Source organism: Suncus etruscus, chromosome X (genome assembly GCF_024139225.1).
Source record: "Suncus etruscus isolate mSunEtr1 chromosome X, mSunEtr1.pri.cur, whole genome shotgun sequence".
Classification (NCBI taxonomy): Eukaryota; Metazoa; Chordata; class Mammalia; order Eulipotyphla; family Soricidae; genus Suncus; species Suncus etruscus.
This window is the reverse complement of record NC_064868.1, coordinates 111,972,940-111,992,732: the sequence shown is the minus strand read 5'-3', so window position 1 is coordinate 111,992,732 and position 19,793 is coordinate 111,972,940. Positions and strand designations below refer to the sequence as shown.

Genomic DNA, 19,793 nt, shown 5'->3' with positions numbered 1-19,793 from the left:
TAATGTTCTAGCTGCACCATTCCCTAATTTGAACCTCTTAAAAAACTCTTCCATTCTACCCAAGATGATTTATAAAAGAAACGAGAATTTATTTTGATTTGTATTCCATTCTCCCCCTAAGCTTTGGAGGTAAGCAAAAATGTCTCCGCTTTTTATTTCTGGTTATTACTCTTTAGAAGCTTCTGCTCAAGTTTTATTGTTCTGTGGATGAAATAGTCCTTAAGTTACTCTTTCCCCTGAAATTGCAGCAGGAAACAAGCTGTACAGAGAGGCCAGAAGAGCAACGCAGACGCGGTCATGGAGAGAAGAAAATAAAGAATTCCAGGCTGCAAATAATCATTACATCGCATTAGCAATGCTTTAGAAGTGATATCGCGTGAAGGCCTCACGATTTGCACGGTACTGGCGTTGTTGGTTCTTTGGGGGACCCCCCAACAATTCTAATTGTCGTTATGAAAGCCATGTCTCCCTTTCCCCACGTAACTGCAAAGCCATTGAGCTAGCTCAGGGCTAGTTTCCCCCAGGTTGGAAATCAAAGAGAAACAAAGAACCCCGAACGCAAGAAACCCCTCTCTGGTGACTCCGGGAACTTCTCGCAGTAATGGAGACACAGTAATGATAGGTCACCGCTCCGTGTCCCCGGAAAAGTGGCGCTGGCTGGCGAGGGGACGGGCCCTCCCCTCCCGGCCTCCCTCCCGGAATTTTCCTCCCCACCCCCGGCCCGCAGCGAGGGAGCCAGAGCTCGGGGCAGTCCAAGGTCCCGGACTTTTGGCTTGGCAAACAAACAAACAGACAAACAAGGCGATCCGGAGCGGCGGGGCGCCGGGTCGGGGTGAGGAAGGGGTCGGGCCCCACTTGGAACATCTTGGGGGAGAGGGCGAGGGCGCCGGCAGGATCCCCGGGAACCTCAATTCTTCCCAAAGTCTCCAGGCCGCTGTCGCCCGCCCGCGCTGCCAGGAAGGCAGCAGATAAAAGCGAGGGGGGGGGGGGGGAAGACCCGGTAGATCGCCCACTTTCCCTCCACTTGGTTGTGCAGCGCCCCCAGCCCTGCCCGAGTCCGGAGTCAAGTAGGTGGGCGGGCGGGCGGGCGGCCTAGCCCAGTAGCCCAGTTCCCTGCACTCTGGAGACCGGAACCACGTTTGCGGGGAGACGGGCGGAGTGGATGGCAATGTGAGTGTGTGGGGGGGAGGTTGTTTGCTAGTGTCAGGTCTTTCTGGGGGACAATGAGGTCGATGTCTTTTCACACCCGCAGCCCCCCAATAAAATCAAGATCAAGCTAAATTAAAAAAATCATCCTTCCCGAAAGCAAGGGAGGAAGGCCATCCGGATCCCCGTCAAGGAATCCCAACAGAGCCCCCCACGGCCCGAGTCACTTCGGATGAGTTAACCGCGAGTTGAGTTCTCGGGGTGTTAGTCGGGGCCGCGAGGGTCCGGGAGCGAGGGTCGAAGGCCATTGGCGGGGCGTGTCAGAGGAAGAGACGCAGGGGGTGCCGTCCGGCGGTGCTGCCGCCTCGGGGCGGCGCTGGGGGGCCCTGGGAGCGAGTCCCCGCGCTAGCTCGGGGGCCGCTTTCCCACGTCCCGGGGCGCCGCCGGATCTCTGCTCCCCTCGGCCCGGCCCAGCCTGGCCCGGCCCGACCCTTGACCCCCCGGAAGCGGGCGAGCGGCAACGCGGCTCGCTGGGCTTCGCGGCGGCCGCGGCGACAACGCGGCCAAATGAATGAGTAAGTCGGGCGCGGGCACGGCACCTTGTTTACCCCACTCGGAGGCGCGCCCCTGCGGGCGCCTCGTCGGGAGGCGGCGTCGGAGACGCGGCCCCCGGGAGGCCGGGCGGCGGCTCCCGATTGGCCGGCGCCGCCGGGTGGGCGGGGTGGGAGCGGGGCCGCTGCACTTCCGGCCGGCGGCCGCTAGATGCCGCCCCCTCCCAACGGGAAGCGCGCGCGCCGGTTGGCCACCGACAGATGGCGCCTGCGCGTTCCATTCGCCTCTAAGTCGCCGAAGAGCGAACACCCCAAACAATCCCGAAGAGCCACCAAAAAAAAAAAAAAAAAAAAACCCGAAAAAAAAAAAACCCGCCGGATCCGACCGCCACTTTCCCAAACCGCCCCCCCCCCCCCAGCGCTCTCGAATCGCGGGCGCTTCCGTCCCCAGTAGATCCTGAGGGTGTCAAGAAGAGGCCCAGGGCCCGCCTAGTCGGGGCCAGCCGCGGGGTGAAGCGGCCCCCGGCCTGAGCGAGGAGGAAGGAGTGGGGGCGCCGAGAGTCGCGCGGCTGCTGCCTGTGTGTGTCCGCCGCGGGGGGAGGTAAGTTATAAAATGGCGGAGGCGAAGCTTCTAGAAGTTTGCAGGGGCGCCCGTGGGGGCGCGGGGGCTCCCCCGAGGGCGAGCGCGCGGACTTGGGCGGCGAGGGCGCGGGGCGCTCGCCGGCCGTGGCGCTGCCGCGTGGCCCTCAGCCCGCCGCGCGGCCGTCTCGGGACTCGGGGTGAGGGGCGCCCCAAAGTCACGGCGGGGCGCCGCCGCCTCGCCCGGACCCCGCGCCGCCGCCGGCCCCCCGCAACTTCGCGCCCCCCGCTCGTCCGCGACCCTCGCGCTCGCTCGGCGTGGCCCGGCCGGCCGGCGCCCGCTCTCCCCCGGGGCCTCCGCCGCCGCCCCCCGCCCCCATGGGTGGCCCAAAATGGAGAACGCGGAGTGGCGCAAGATGGAGGCGCGGCGGCGGTGTGTAGCCGCGGCGCGCGGGGCCCTGGCGCGGGTAGGCGCGGGTGCGACGCGAGGGGCGCCCCCGCCGCCATCGGGCCGGGCCGGGGAGGCCGCCGCGGGCGTCGGGGCCGGCCGGGGCGGGAGCGTGGCGCGGGCCGGGGCGGGGACGGGGCCGGGGCCGGCGGGTAAAATGGAGGTGCCGGGCCCGGGCTGGGGGGGCGGCGGGGCTTGGGGCCTGGGCCCGCGGCGCGGCGCGGCGCGGCGAGGCGGCTGGGGAACACTGGGCGGCTCACCCGTCCCCTCCCTCGGGCCTCCTCCCCGCGCCCCTCCCCGCCGCCCTCCCGCGCCCGCCCTCCTTCCTTCCCTCCCTCCCTCCCTCCCTCCCTCCGCGCTCCCTCCCGGCTCGCCCTCCTCCCGCTTCCTCCCTTCCTCGAGAGGGAACAACATTCATGTGACGGGCCCCTCGCTGCTCCCCGCCCCGGCCTGGCAGCGCGTGGTGGGGGGACCGCCGGGGACAGCGCCGGGCACCGCGGTCGCGCCGGCCCCGCGAGGCCCCACTTCGGTCAGTTGGCTCGGGCCCCCGCGGGCGGGGGGTGGGGTGCGGGAGCCCCCCACGGCGGGTAGGGAGGCCCGGCCCGGCTCTCGCCCGGGCCCCCCACCCTTCCCCACCCGCCCCAGCCCCGCGGCGGGCCGCCCCGGGCCCCGAAGGGCGACGGGTGGGGGCGCCCCGGCGGCCTGGCGTGGAAGGAGGGGGAAGGGCGGGAGTGCGAGGCTGTTTGTTGGGGGGTTTTGGCGCCACTTTTGTTTTAGTTTGCGTGCGGCTTGGCGTGGCCACCCCCACCCGCGCGGTGGCTGGCTCCGGGCACGGACCGAGCCCTGCCTCAGCTCCAGGTAGGCACCTTTGGATTTGGGGGGCATTTTTTAAAAAATGGATCGATTTTTGGGGGGGGGCTCCTCTGTACACTTTGAAGCTAGCCTTTGGGGGCCGACTTTCTCTTCAGCTTCGCGCACTCGCTCTGGCGATCTGCGGGGGTCGGAAGATTTTTTTATTTTTAAAGACGCCGGAGACCCGCTAGGCCTAGGGTGAGAATAAGGTGTGGGAACCAGCATCAAGTAGTTCTGCAAAACTTTGAGCCCTGTTCCCATTTTCCTCTGGCCTCTATTCGTCACCGGGTTGTTGATTTCTGCCTCTTATTTTCCCTTGTCGTTCGTCCGTCGCCTATCGGCTTATTATTTTTTTAAATCATTTTGGCCTCATCTCCCAAATGTCTTGTTGGAGCCTTCCGTTTTTTTCTATTTTTTCTTTTTCCTTCCCTAAGCCGCCGTACTTTCGACATTTACTTTCCGCGCCCCTGGCTGTATATGTCATTTTATTTTTAATCCTCCAGCGGAATGGGGTGGATCGTGTGGTGTGTGTGTGTGTGTGTGTGTGTGTGTGTGTGTGTGTGTGTGTGTGTGTGCGCGCGCGCGCGCGCGTGCTGCAGTTTCGGCTTGAATCTTTAATATCTAGCCCTAGTACTTGCCTTCGCTTTGGGAGACTTTCTCCTCCCTGGCCTAGAAATGTTTGAGATGCTGTTCCCTGCCATTTCCCCCCCCCCTCCGCCCTCTTACTCATCTTCCTGGCGTGTAGTTTGGCAATAGAGGGGTCGAGGATAGTTATTTCCCGGGTACGCGATCTATCTATGGGAAACTTTGGATCGGAGGGGTTAGGATGGAGTAAAGGCGAAGCTGGTCTTGCTGTGCTTGGGTTCCTTAAAATGCGCGCCCCCCCCCCCCAGCCCAGCTTCCCCTCGCTTCCAAGTGTGAATTCCAGACCCCTTTCTCCCACGGACCGCCTCATTTCACAGCGGCCACACCCTGTATTTGTCTCTGTGGATTGGTCTCATTAGCAGCTTAATTTAGTGAGTCTCCAACCACCATGATGGGACTTGCTTCAGCACGAAGCTCCCTTTCCTGTTGAGTCCGGGCGGTTAGTGGCGAAAGGGGCAGATTCGGGGTTTCGGCTGGAGCCCGGCGCAGAGCCACCTCGGCCTTTCTCGCTGTTGTCTTCTCCTCTCCGACTCCTGGCTGTTGGCGGTGTCAGCACCGCTGCTGGGGGCGGGGGTGGAGGGGCGCGAGAGTCGGGTTACCGAAGTGCGTCATTCCTGGCTCTAGCTGGGCCTGCTCGGGAGCTGCTGGTGTTTGTTACTGTCCTCGCAGCACTTTCCTGCCAACCTTCTCTCTCCGCGCATTGGCTCGCAGCTAAGCAGGAGGCGGTCTCCGAAGGCGAGCTGGAGCCCAGCTCGCGTTTAAGGGTAGATGGGAACTTACTTGTTCAAAAAAAAAAAGCCAGAAAGGCCCCCGGAAAGTGGCTGCATTTTTGTTTAATGACATGCAATTCAGCTGCTGTCGAGTCGCTGCCATATATTTTCCGGTAAATGGCGGGGTTAATTTTGAACATTTTCAAACCACTTAGGTTAAAATGCCGGGGTCTTGTCCTGCGTTGATATCCATCTATAATTAGGGACCACGAGCACCAGCGAAAGCCTAAGTGTTCGAACGGCGGGTTCTCAAGTGGCGGAATTGTAATTTCGTGACAAATTAAGTGAAATCGCCTGTGTGTTATTTTTCCTGTTCAGTCGAGGTGCTACTCGAATGGTAGCTAATTGCAGATGTGGAAGTTCATTTTTGACCCGATTCGATATATCCCGACAAATATGATTTTAAATATGACCTTTCGGTTTGAATGGACATAACGACAATTCTGAAAGATGGCCATTTCTTTGTTTCTAACTGGAAACTTAAAGGAAGTTCACCAAGAAAGGAGTTGTATAAGATAACCAAACAATTATTTTGCTGGCTTCTTGACTCTTTCTTGGTACTCCTTGTTACTTTGTTATCTTTACACTTCTCTATGCTGCCTGCAGTGTATTTCCTCTTAATATTTCTGAAAATAATAAGGGAAGGGTTTGCTTAGAACATGTATACATAAAATAAAAGTGGCTATGAGTGGTTGACTATAATTGAACCATGACTACAGGAGTCAGTCCTCGTTGTATTAGCATTTTGTCTAATTTCACAATTAAGATAAAAATTTTGAAGAAAAAAACCACAATTTCTGCAACTGCGTTAGCAACTGTGGGTATACTGGCCAGTTTATGATTACATATCATTTATTAGCCTGGAAGACTTCATCTTGTGTTAAAAACTTAGACAATGCCTAATACAAGAAAAATACCAAAATGGGCATAGAACGTAACTTCTAAAAAATTGGTTTAATTTTAAATATTTTTAACTTTATCTCAAATGTGCTGCTCTACTTTTGGATTTTTTTTATTTCTTTTTTTAAAAATATGGAACGCTTCACGAACTTGCGTGTCATCCTTGCGCAGGGGCCATGCTAATCTTCTCTGTATCGTTCCAATTTTAGTATATGTGCTGCCGAAGCGAGCACTACTTTTGGATTTTTAAATATTCTTTTCAACTAGGAAAATTCCATTTGCTAATTTTGTGATTTCTGCTAGGTGCCTATTTCATTAAGTCGGAGTTACAATGATTGAAAAAGATATACTGTTAATAGGAGGGGTATGGCAGTTGGAATAACTGACAGTGGAAGGGTTTGAGTGCCCCAGGGAGCATTCATTCCTGCTAGGAAGATAGGGGTAGGAGTCGAATTCACTTTCAGTGTTTCGTGTTTAATGAATGGGTAGAAAAGAGGATTGGAACAGAAATGTACTTATTAGCCATTCTTTCCCACTGTGAAATAACTATAGTATTTTAAGATATCAGGGACTGGCAGTGGGGGTGGGGTGCATTCTTTTATCTTTTGGGGTTCATAGAAAAATGAATGTTTATATTTATATATTGACTAGGTACTACAACCAGTTAAAATTTGATATATGGAAAATATTTCATTTTTAACAACATGACTATTCTTCATATCAGTTAACTAAAACTACATTGCAATGAAAACTCTTGGTATAAGTGTCTTTGTGAGTTATTCTATGAAGGTAAGTCCTTTTTTCCCCACAATTTTGTGTTAAGTATTGGATATTCCCCTGTGAGAAAATTAGCCTGTGGTTTTGAATATGTCAGAGTTATAAATGGAATCCAAAATATTGGCTATTCAATTTTTATGTTTGTTAAATTGTGTTTCCTCATTGAAGCAAATTCCACTCGAACTATGGACAGCCATTTCATAACTGTTAATATTTGTTTGTATATTTCATAGTCAGCATTTCAGTTTAGAAGGATGTTAAGAGAAGACAGATTACATATTTTGAATTATTATTCGTATGCAAATACTCTTGTGTAGATTATGAGGATTGTGGTTTCAGATTTATTTATTGTGGTGAGGCAGAATCTAAACGACTAAACCAACAAATTATGACTTTGGGAACTTCGAAGTTCATTTAGTACGACTTTTTAAAGCCCAAACACTCAAATGGTTTTAGTGAAATTAAATTTCACAGTCATTTTTCATTATTTTTGAACCTTCTTGCTCAATGAATTTAAATGGGTGTGGTGTGATGGGGCTGACAGTCAGGTCTGTTCTTTGGGCATATAGAGTTAGATGAGAGAATATGCCATGCACAGTTTAGTAATGCTTAATATTCTGCATGTTTAACTGATGCCACCCACAGTTGTGTGGGAAGAGAGTAAACAGTGAATAGCATATTCTGTTTGCCTTCGGTTTTTTATTATAGATGGAAGACATTAGTTTTACATGCTGCAAGATAACTTTTTTGTTTTTATGCCCACTCCCAGCAGTGCTCAGGGGTTATTCCTGGCTCTATGCTTCTGAATGATTTCTGTTGAAGCTAGGGCAACCACATGTGGTGTTGAGGATCAAACACAGGTTAGCTGCTGCAAAGAGAACACCTTCCTGGCTTTACTTTTTTTTTGTTGTTGTTGTTTTTGGGCCACACCCAGTGACTCTCAGGAGTTACTCCTGGCTAATGAGCTCAGAAATTGCGCCTTGCTTGGGGGACCATATGGGACGCCTGGGGATCGAACCTAGGTCTGTCCTAGGCTAGCGCTGGCAAGGCAGCCATCTTACCTCTAGCGCCACCATGCCGGCCCCGCTTTACTGTTTTTTTTTTTTTTTGGCACCACAAGTTGAACTTTTGGACTTAAATATTTTATTATATAAGCCTAAGGATCGTTTCATCTGGTGAAAATAACATTCATGTTTTGGATGTTGTGATATTTTGATGTCTTATGTCTTTGTTGTAAATCTGAATTACTGTTGATACTATTTTGAAATGAAATTATTGAAGACTGCAGACCCTGGCATCCCATTTGGTCTCCTGAACCTGCCAGGAGTAACTTCTGAGCGCCACTGGGTGTGGCCCAAAAACAAAAATAAAATAAAACTGTTAACAACTTGATCAGTTGTTTTTTTAAGGTGTTTTTGGGCCACACCAAGTTTTGCTCAGGGGTTGTTACTCTTGCCTTAGAGCTCAGAAATCACAACTGGCCTGCTACTGGGACATATGCGGTGCCTGGGATTGAACTTGGGTCAGCTGTGTGCAAGGCACAGTACTTTCCCTATCCTCTTTGGCCCCTTGAACAGTTTTCTTGACAGCTTACTAGATAATGAAACATTATTTCATGTACCTGTTTTGGAAGATGGGAGCATAACAACGGAAAGCAACAATTTCAGTTAGCTTTAGGTATCATTGTAAACTAAAATGGATTCATCCTTAGAGATTAAAGAAGAAAAATAATTTTGTTTTTGAGCTATACCCAGCAGTTATACTCCTCTCTGATAAGGAATCACTTATGGATGGGCTCTGGGGATCATAAGGGGTGCCAGGTTGGGCTGGAGAGATAGCACAACAGTAGGGCGTTTGCCTTGCATGCAGCCAGCTGACCAAGACCAGCATTTCATATGGTCCCCCAGCCTGCCAGGGGCAATTTGAGTGCAGAGCCAGCAGTAACCCCTGAGCACTGCTGGGTGTGGCCCAATAACCAAATAATCGATCAATCAATAAACTTTTTTTTTTAAAAAGGCGGTGCCAGGGATTCAAACCAGTCAGGCTCCTGCAAGGCAAGCACCCTACCCACTATAGTTTCCTGTCTCCAAAGAAAAAAAACCTTAAAAATAGAGACGATTTGCATGTCTTTATTTTGTCATTTTTACATTTGGTACAGTTGAGTTCCGTATCCTTGTGTAGTATCTGTACTTGTGTCAGTCATTAGCAGTGATTATAGCATGTTGTTTGTTTGGCAAACATACAAAAGCAAATAAAATTGTTAGATTTCCCCCCCCCCAATCTCCCAAGCTGCTTGCTTTACATTTTCTTTTTATGGCCCTTTACTTCTGGTTTGGGGATCATCTCTATTCAGGGTTCACTGCTAACAGGCTCTGGGGACCATATGGGATATTGGGGTTCATACCCAGGCATGCAAGACAAGTGCCCTACCTGTTGTACTTTCGCTCCAGCCTCTGTCCCTAATTTATATTTAATTTTTTTCTGTCCTGTGTAAGTAAAGAATTCATTTTTGCATATATGCCACTTAAAAATAATAGACCTTTCTTTGCTTCTGAGCCACATCCTGCAGTTCTTGGGCTATTCCAGACTGTTCAGAAATATTATTCCTGTAGTGCTTGGGGAATTCCCTGTATGTGGTTGCGGGCATTTGAACGAGGATCTGCAGCATACAAGGCATTTCTTTAGAAGCCTTGATAATATGCTTTCTGAAGCCAATGAATGCTTGATACAGTTTTATTTGTGACACCGACCAAAGGAAAACAAATATTTACCACATACATGGTTAGTCTAAGCAAGAAATTATTGAAATTGTTTTAAATTACCTTCTCTTCCAAAGGAAGGTGGAAGATGAATAGTTTCATTAGACTTTTTTATTTCATTTTTCAAATATATACCTAGGCTTGGTGAGACAAGTTGTTAGGGAGAATTCTCTAAACTCTGGATAAACTAAAGTATAAACTCAAAAAGACAAAATTCCTTTACAAAAATGAATTGCTTACATTTTGTTGAATGTTCCTGAGGCGGTGGAGTGGAGTAGAGACTGTTTACCTTTCTGAGTGGCTAACATTTGTTTTAATGTGATTTGAATGCTGTGATTTGTTGAATTCTAAGGTGATGTTAGAAACAATTCCATGTTCTATCCCCTCCCTTTCTCACTCTCTTCACTCCCTCAGGATCAAAAAATCTAGTGTCTTGTATACCTGGGGGCACGAGTTCAACCCTCAGCTATATCCTTGGCCCAGAAACTCTTAGTTTAGTTTCTATGTATGTTCCTCTGGATGCCTGCAAGAATATGCATTACTATTTTCTGATTTTGTTTTTGTGCTGTAACTGGCTTACTAGGCAAGACCTTAGCTGTTGTGCTGTTGCTTCAACCTCATTGTATTTTGTTTTAATATGTAGTATTTAATCTTCTTAGCTACTCTTCAGTATTGGTTGTTACCATCTTTTTTATAGATGAAGATACTGAAGTTTTTAGAGAACAAAGGGTTTGTCTTAAGTCAGTTGGTAAAAATTATCAATCTGAATTTATGTTCAGATTTAGTTTTTTGGGTCACACCTGGCAGTGCACAGGGGTTACTCCTGGCTCTATGCTCAGAAATCGCCCCTGGTAGGCACAGGGGACCATATGGGGTGCCGGGATTTGAACCACCGTCTTTCTGCATGAAAGGCAAACGCCTTACCTCCATGCTATCTCTCCGGCCCCGCTGAAATTTTTTTTACCTCAAAATATTTCTGCATTCTTGTTAAGTTTAGTTTTCCTCAGCTGGTTGAGGTGTTGGTTTATATATTAACAGAAAAATATTTTGTTTACAAGATGATTTTTTTAAATATTTAATATAAAGCAAATGAGATTTTGTTAGAATAGATGAGCCTGCTTCCTGAATAAAGACTTATTTTATGGGTCGGGAGAGATAGATAGTACAGTAAGTAGGACTCTTGCCTCGCATGTGTATGACCCAGGTTTGATCCCCAGCATCCCATATAGCCCCCTGAGCAATGCCAGGAGTAATTCCTGAATGCAGAAGCAGGAGTAACTCCTAAGCATTGGTGGGTGTGGTCCAAAAGCCAAAAAAATACCATTGTGTTTACTAACAGTTGATAAAACCTGAAATCTGGATTTACATCCCCCCCTTCCTTTTGTGGCTGTTGCTGACCAAGCAACATATGACAGAACACACTTGGTTGTGATGCATATGTTCTTGCCCAGGGTCTCACTCATTTTCATTTGGTTTTGGTGTTTGTGCAAATGTGTAGTTGTACTGTTAACCTGGGGTCACTGTGGTTCGCTTATCTACAGTACCTATGCCCATCTGGATTAGCATCTCTGGTTGCTGTATTCTCATCTTTAGTTGTGGTTCTTGCACATGCTTGGGTGTAGGCAGAAGGTTAAACATGGTTGCAGTGCCAAGGATCTGTGACATTACAGCTGCCTACCACTGCTCTGGGAGCTCAAACTCATGACTTCATGCTTGCCAGGCAGGTGTTTTTGGATTTTTTTTGGTTGTTTTGGTGCTTAGGGATCTCTTTGCACTCAGGGATTACTTGTGGCAGGCTCTGGGGACCATGTGGGGTGCTGGGGATTGAACCTGGGTTGACTATGCAAGGCAAGCACCCTATCACTCTACTTTCACTTCTTTCCTTACAAGACAGGGACTTTTTGGTTTTTAGAGTCACACCCAGCAGCGCTCAGGTTACTCCTGGCTCTAGGCTCAGAAATCGCTCCTGGCAGGCTCGGAGGACCATATAGGATGTCAGGAATCGAACCATCGTCCTTCTGCATGCAAGGCAAATGCCCTACCTCCATGCTATCTCTGGCCCCACAAGAGAGGTACTTTTAACCTCAGTTATCCCCCCTGGGGTCACTCTGAGCTTTCATTTTGTTTGAGTATACTCTGAAAAGAAATTTGTGGGGTACTGTGTTGAATTATTTATTCTTCATCATCCCATATGCTTTACTGTTTTTTACAATGGGGTTTGCCTATAACCTGCTTTGGTGCTTGCTGAGTGTTTCATTAGGCCAGCTGTATAGTGCGCTATTACTGTTGCTTATTAAGGTTTCCACTCTTCTGGGGGGTGGTTCATCTTTGGGTTACTCCTGTTGGTGCTTGCAGGACTGTATTTGGTGCTGGGGATCGAACCCACATCAGCCACATAACACAAGTTCCATATCCCCTGCACTCCTTTTTCGTACTTGTTTTCTTGGAGACTCACACTTGAGAGCACACAGATTATGGTTGTGGTACTCATAATTGCTTGCCAGAGGTTACTCTCCTTGTAACCTTACCTGCTGTACTCCAGTCTCACTGGAATTATCATCAACTGAAATAGTAGGTGTTGGGTATCTGGCCTAAGATTAATGGAGGTGTTAGGGTGGATGCAGTGGGTAAAGTGCGTGCCTTGCATGCAGCTGACCCAAGTTCAATCCCCTGCATCCCATATGGTCCCCTGAGCACAGTCTGACCACAGAGCCACGAGTAAACCAACAGAGGATGAGTGGTGGGGGATATGACTTTCATAGCCATGAGTCAAATTTTTTTGTCATTCCCTTAAATTTCATTCCTCAGGGAATATTTTTTTTGGTGATGGACAGCAGTTTACTACAGACATCTCATTACTTAAAATATTTTTTATTTTGGGCCAAATTGATAGGCCAAAACAGCTACGACGTTTGTCTTGCAGTTGAGTGACCTGGATCCAGGCCCTAGCATTCCCTATGGATTCTTCCCTCACCGGTATTGCCAGGAGTAATTTCTGAGCACAGAGCCAGGGAGTACCTCTGAAGCCTCACCAGGTGTGGCCAGAAAACAACAGAACAAAAAAAACCCTCATAAATATTTTTCTTTTTGTATTCCCAAGAATACCAAGACTCTGGTGTTTTACACAGCAAAATTATGCCCCCAGACACCCATTGTATATATTATAATGACCTAAGTTTCTCTCTTGTCCACCAAAAACAGTATGTTCATTTCTTCTGTTAATTGAAGAAACTGTCAAATAATTATCTGAATTCAAAGGTTAGCAGGAGGGAACCCTCCTTGAGTAAAGTTGCTTGAATATTAAAGGACTTGATTTATCACTAAGCAAAGTTAAATTTTTTCCATTGTTTTATTTTTGGTGGTTTGTCCCCACAATTCAATTTTTATGCACCTATTATAGCTGTTACTGAAGTTTATGTATTATAAAATGTGAATGCAGTTGATATTATCAACTCTGGAATAAATTAATGTTGACTTTAAGCACTTCGTGCCATGTGAATTGTTCTATTTTGTTTTGTTTTGTTTTTTGGGGTCACACTTGGCAGCGCTCAGGGGTTGTTCCTGGCTCTAGGCTCAAAAATTGCTCCTGCCAGGCTCGGGGGACCATATGGGATGCCAGGATTCGAACCACTGTCCTTCAGCATGCAAGGCAAATGCCCTGCCTCCATGCTATCTCTATGGCCCCGTGTTCTTAAGAATTGGATGTGGGATGTTCAATATACAGCTTTACTTGTAAAAAGAGCTCTCTGTTCAAAATATAGTTCAAAGCCTCTTATAAAGTCTTTAATAATGACAACAGCCAACACTAACTGAATTCTTACTATATGGTAGGTGTACTGTTAACTCAACCAACAAGGTTGGCCAGTTACTCTAACTGCAAATCTTTTGAGAGTGAAAGGGATGATAGGGGGCACTAACCAGATAGCTTGCTCAGGATAATGTGTAAACTAGGCCTGTCCTGGAGAAATTTGGATATATGATAACCATAGCATAGAAAGGCCAAGCAACTTACCCAGTTAGTATGGAGATTGGAAGAAACCCCCTATATCTCTAGATTTACTTTATTTTATTTTGTTTTTTTTGGATCACACCCTGTGGCGCTTGGGTCACTCCTGAGCTCTGCACTCAGAAATCGCTCCTGGGGACCCTATGAGATGCCAGGATTCGAACCACCTTCAGTCCTGGCTCAGCTGTGTGCAGGACAAACACCCTACTGCTGTGCTCTCTCTCCGGCCCCATATATCTCTAGATTATTTTTTTGTTTTTGGACCACACCTGGTGATACTCATGGATTACTACTGGCTCTGCGATCAGGGGCCATTCTTGTCAGCATTCAAGGATATGGGATATGGGACGCTGGGGATTAAATCTGGGTAGGCCACATGCAAGGCAAACCCCCTTCCCACTGTGCTATTGCTGCTGCCTCTTAAATTACTTTTGACTGCCATATTCCAAGAGTTGATTGTTTTGCTCATTTGGAGTTTTGCTGTGTTGGTTGTTTTTCTTTTCTTTGGGGGGGGTGGGGTGGGATGGGTCAGAGTGGGCCCATCGATACTCAGGAATTATTCCTGGTTTAAGGGATTACTCCTAGTGGGCTTGGGGGGGAACCATATAGGATGTGGGGGATAAAATAAACCTGGGTCTGCCTTGTGTAAAGCCACAGCACACTTACCTCTGTACTATAACTCTTAACCCCTGTTTTGGAATTTTTGTTGGTATTGGGACCTCTACCAAAAGATGCAGCTTAAAACATTCATTGGAAGGGGCCAGAGAAATACAGTGTTCAAAATCCTAGCTTTGCTTGTAGCTGACTCTTGGGTTTTATCCTCGCCACCCCATGTGGTTCTTTGAGCCTGCCAGGAGTGTGATTTTTTTAGTAAAGAGCCAGGAGTAAACCCTGACCACTGCTGGGTGTAACCCAAAAACAAAACCAGAAAATCCTCAGAATTTCTAGTTGGCTGTTTCAATTTATTATTAGATCTGACTTAATGTTGAAAGTAATTTCTCTGAATTCCACCTGAGTTAAAAAGAGAAATTCAAGGTAACTGCTTTTGCTGTTTACATCTGTGTTTGTTTTCCTTATAAATTATTCAGACTCCCTTTACAATTTTCTTAGAAAATGTGAATTGTATGTTTTTTTTCACAGGGATTCCTCTAGAAAATTTCTTCTGAGTAGACATCTGAAAGAGATAATTTTGTTACTAAAGAGAAGTGATATTAGAAAAGGAAAAAAGGTCCAGTTTAGAAACTTACTATGAATTTAAACTAATTCTAACATAATTTGAGGATTAAGTCTTGTTGAGATTGATGTATAATTTCATAAAAAGAACAGTTCTCTTTCATTTTTGAGTCTTTCCATCCATATCTTCCCTTTTGATCTCCAAGTGTACCAACACCATGCTTTCTACAGCAGAATTATGCTCTAACCCGCGATGGCGAACCAATGGCACTCGTGCCAGCGGTGGCACGCGAAGGCCTTGCAGCTGGCATGTGGGAAGGTCCACAATTAAGATATGCAGTGCGTGCCGCATAGTTTTTAGATACTAAAATCTTGTTATTAAGGTTTAATTGACATGCTGGCACTTTTGAGGAAATTCTTTGGTTTGTCCGGCAGTTTGGGCCCTCGGGCTCAAAAAAGGTTAGCCATCACTGCGAGTCTAGGGTATCCATTGTACCTAATGAGTTAGTTTTTCTCCCTTGTACCTGCAAAGATATTAGTTATGTATTATTCTTGAGAGGATTTTAGAAATCACTCAGTTTTTTGACTTTTATGGTTAAGATGAGGAACCTGGGGCCAGGAAGGTGGCGCTAGAGGTAAGGTGTCTGCCTTGCAAGCGCTAGCGTAGGACGGACTGTGGTTCAATCCCCCGGAGTCCCATATGGTCCCCCCCATGCCAGGAGCGATTTCTGAGCGCATAGCCAGGAGTAACCCCTGAGCGTCAAACAGGTGTGGCCCAAAAAAACCAAAAAAAAAAAAAAAGATGAGGAACCTTAGTTGAGAAAGATTACTTAGGAAATTACAAATCTTCCTTTGGGGCTGGAACTATAGTATAGTTGGTAGGGTACTTGTCTTGCATGTGGCCCACCTAACTTCATCTCTGACATTACATAACCTTCAATCTCAAGGAATGATCCCTGAGCTTAGCCAGGAGTAAGCTCTTGAGTAACATCAGGTGTAGTGCCCTCCCCATTTGGTTGGTATGGAGCAAATGCCACTTTTACCTCCCTAAATTTTGTATTCCAGACTGTTTATGCTTATGGTAATTTTCAATCACAAAGAGTGAATACTGAAGATGAGCTCAAACGTTCGGAGAAATAATTTCAGTTTGATCATGGCTTACTATCTTGTAAACTAAAAATCACCCTATTTTAATAATCTTATTATCTTATTTTGGTTCCTGGCAGTACTTGGGGAACCGTACATGGTGCTGGGGACTGAAACTGTCAACTTAGGTGAACCGTACCTGCTGTACACTCTCTAGCCCCTTTCCCCTCTCTTTGGTAGGGGTGATGGCCGATATAAGAGAATTAGGAAGTTTTCCCATTTTCTTGTTCATTTTAAAACTTTAAAATTCTCAGCCGCCCCCACCAAAAATCCCACAATGTCTTGGCCCCTATTCCTTCCTGATTTCCCCACAAACTGAGGTCCTTTTCTGTTAACCTCCAAATTTCCACATTTTTGATTCATACTTGGTTTTTATTTTGCTTTAGTTTACAAGGATTTCAACTTTAGACTCCACCTGAGGTAGATGAAACCCCCTTTCTCCCCCCCACCCCCATCGCATTGTGGCAATGAATGGGGTGTGGTCACTTGTCCAGCTGTGCTCATCTGGATCAAAGTTCATGTGTGCCAGTAACCTTAGTGTTCTAGGCCCAGTGCTTCCAACAAGTTCTCCATGGTGTACTGGGCCTGCTTGCTGCAGCCCCAGGTAGGCCTCCTACTTGTTCCTGACCACATGTGAACCAGTGCATGGGGATGGTCATGATGAAAGTGGTGGCAAGCTTAGGGTGTTTTGATAATTGTCTGTTTTCATATTTGAGAAGTCTGTACATATTTTTCAGTAGCCATTTGGCTTAAATAGGTTTTGTTGGTATTATAACCATAATAGGATTTATTTAGTAAATCTAGCCCTTTTTTTAATTTAGTTTACAAAAATAATCTTTTGGGGGCTCCCAAACACTGCTTAAGGGAACTCAGAAACGAGTTTCTGTAATTTTCTGCCAATTTCAGATGATTGAATGCTAGGGCTTGAGAGAATTTGGTGCTACATAGACCCAGTTTTTTAGAGACATTTTAGTCTGCACTTAGAGGTACTTAGACTAGGGTGAGGTCATGCAGTGACAAGGCTTGAACTGGAGCCCCTTTTGTACTCTCTCTGGGCCTTTTCTATTTTGGATTTTAGGGCTATGCTCTGCTGCTCAGGATTATTCCTAATTAAGTACTCAGGGATCACGTCCCTGATGGTGGTTCATAAGGGATCAGAGAGTCACCATTCAGGTTCGGACCATTGAGAATCATGTGCAACACAAACCACCTTGATTCCTATACTGTCTATCTGCACCTGCCCCAAATTTTCTTTGTTTTGTGTTCTGGGAATCAAACCCAGGTCTCATGCACATCAGGCATGCCACTTATCATACTTATCACACATGCCACCCCAATCCTCCCATTAACATAATCTTGAAGCTAGAAAAGTGTCTGCATTTCTGACCAGATGAGGGAGTTTGGGATTTGTATAATGATTGGTAGACAAAAGAATATTTTTGGTGGATTTGATTTATTGTATGAAATGAGCAGTTTAAAAAATATTGCGGCCAGCTTCTAATCAGGAACACATGCAGTAATTTAATAGAGATGTGAGATTCCTATGAAATCATGTACAGAATGTCTTTAGATTTTGTTTCTTTATTATAGCAGCTGATAAAGTGCTATCAGAGACGAGGTTATGTTGTTTTCTTCCCTCCGGTAACCAAAGGGTTAAAAACTTAGCAGTAGCACATATTGAGGATATGAGGCCCTGGATTGGATTCCCCAATCAGCAAAAAATAAGAGCAAGACTCTAAAAATTTAATGTCTTGGGGCCGGGAAGGTGGCGCTAGAGGTAAGGTGTCTGCCTTACAAGCGCTAGCCAAGGAACGGACCGCAGTTCGATCCCCCGGCGTCCCATATGGTCCCCCCAAGCCAGGGGCGATTTCTGAGCACATAGCCAGGAGTAACCCCTGAGCATCAAACGAGTGTGGCCCAAAAACCAAAAAAAAAAAAAAAAGAAAAAAAAATTAATGTCTTGGTGGTATTCTATGTTAAAGAATATTATTGTAAAATCAGTCATTATCAACACAATTCTGTAAGTTCGGAAAGTGGACTTAATTTGAAATTAAGGGATATTTAAGAATAAGGACTGTGAGGGCTGGCTGGAGTGATGGCACCATTGGTAGGTTCTTGCCTTGCATGTGGCCAAGTCAGGTTTGATCCCTGGCATCCCATATGGCCTTCAGAGCACCTCCAAGGAGTAATTCCTGAGTGCAGAGCCAGGCATAACCCCTGAGCATTGACCAGGTGTTTCCCTCAATTTAAAAAAGAGTAAGAATGCAGGGGTGAGTAACAATGAGAACTGTTAGTGTAGCTTAGAATACTTCATAAGGTCTCTGAGTGGTTGTTAATAAACCCATGATCATCCCCATAACTGGTTATTATTTATTCAAAGTTTGATACTGGATAATACTATGGTTTTGTCTGAAAGAGAGGCCATCAACAACCGGTCTGTTATATGTGCCTCTTTCTTTTAAATTGATTTTAATTTAGTTTTCAGGTTTGGGGGCCTTACCTGGTAAAACTCAGAAGCTGTTTCTGGCTCTGGGCACAGGGGGATTATTCCTGGTGGTGCTTGGGGGGGCCTATACAGAGCCAGAGATGTCACTGAGGTTAGCTTCATGAAAAGCAAGTGCCTGGCCCTGAACTAACTCTCCCCCTTTGTCATTAATTCAAGTTGTAATTGCTTTCTTTTAAAACAGGAATTTAAAGGTCCTGAGATTTGACTCAGTGGTAGTATTTTTACAAGTTCTGCTTTGCAAGTAGTGCCCCATATTGTTGAGTGTGATCAGCTAACTTTTAAGATTCAAACCCCAGATATCATAACAGCTACAAATGGGAAGAAAAGAGGAAAATGGGAACTTAAATTTATATAAAGTTATTGACATGGTTTATTTGTTGAAATGTTAGCTTTGAAGTATATTTGTAGCAATATATGATACTCATTGAATTTATTATCTTTGGGGGTGGAGGGCTTGGGGCATACCCAGCATTTTTTTTGTGGGGGGGGGGGAAGGGGGCGTACCCATTGGTGCTCAGGCTTTACTCCTGGCTCTGAGTTCAGAAATTAGTCCTGGCAGGCTCTGGGGATCATATGGGATGCCGGAGATCCAACCTGGGTCGGAAATTCAGCCTGGATCGGAAATCTAACCTGGGTCTGCCGTGTACAAGGCAATTGCCCTACCCACTGTGCTCTTATATATTGCTCATGCCCTCACATCTAGCAATATTAGGACATATTTAGGTTTCTTATATTTGAGGTGTGTTCATTACAGCATTGAGATATTATTGCTCTTGGATTTCTAAGCCTTTTCCTCTAAATTTCAAAAGCAAGGATGCTTTTTTCTTATCACTGTATCTAATTTGCAAACTTCATGGCAACAAAGTTGCCATGGTCAAAGAACATTTTATATTCTCTTTCTAAAAGATTTTTTGTGGTTTACATAAATATAAAGATAGGAACACCAACCTTTGAGAATTCCCCTCTACACTAAAGAAATAGAGAGAAATATTAGCAAAACCATAATATTTTTCCTTTGGGATGTGTCCCTCCCTGTTTCCATCACTCATTAAGGCCAAAAGACATTTCTCAGACTTTATTCCTGGCAGTGATATTGAGGAAGTGGTGGTCACCACAGCTGGCAAAGAAGCAGAAGCATGAAGGTATGTCTTTGAAAAATAAATTTGTCAATGACAAATAGATTTTTCCAGTTCTCAGTATATGTACTTTTTTGAGTTTTGATTAACTATCAGTGCATGAAGCACTACTATTCACTGAGAAGTATTTAGTAGTTGCATTCATATATGGATGTTTTCTAAATAGACTTAAAATTCTTAGCAATTATTTGGACTGTTACTATATTAGAAAAGACCCTTTGGTAAGGAATTGATTTGCAGACTTTTGACGTTTGGCTGAAATAGTTATCCAGGTTGCTGAAGGTAATTATTTGTGTTATCCATAAATATGTGGTGTTTAGCTATTCAGAAGTGGTGGCTATCCAAATCTTCCTTTCTAAAACTGTTTAGGAATAATAGTGTTAGTTTTTTGGGGGATGG

General features: G+C 46.3%; 1 protein-coding gene and 1 non-coding gene across 4 annotated transcripts in view; one reads left to right on the top strand and one right to left on the bottom strand.

Moving 5' to 3' along the window:
• The first annotated feature begins 730 nt into the window (after positions 1–730).
• The window catches only part of STAG2 (stromal antigen 2), a 164,043-nt gene continuing 144,980 nt past the window's right edge, over positions 731–19,793 (top strand). For 2 of the 3 annotated variants that reach the window (XM_049767075.1, XM_049767073.1), the window contains exon 1: positions 3,100–3,253. The gene's annotated coding sequence lies outside the window, so the exon portion shown is untranslated. Of the gene's footprint in view, positions 833–3,099; positions 3,254–19,793 lie in introns of those variants that run through there. The other variant, XM_049767074.1, reaches the window with a different exon arrangement.
• On the bottom strand, positions 6,018–6,124 carry LOC126000104 (U6 spliceosomal RNA). The gene has a single exon (XR_007492470.1). It is a non-coding gene; the product is annotated as a U6 spliceosomal RNA (small nuclear RNA).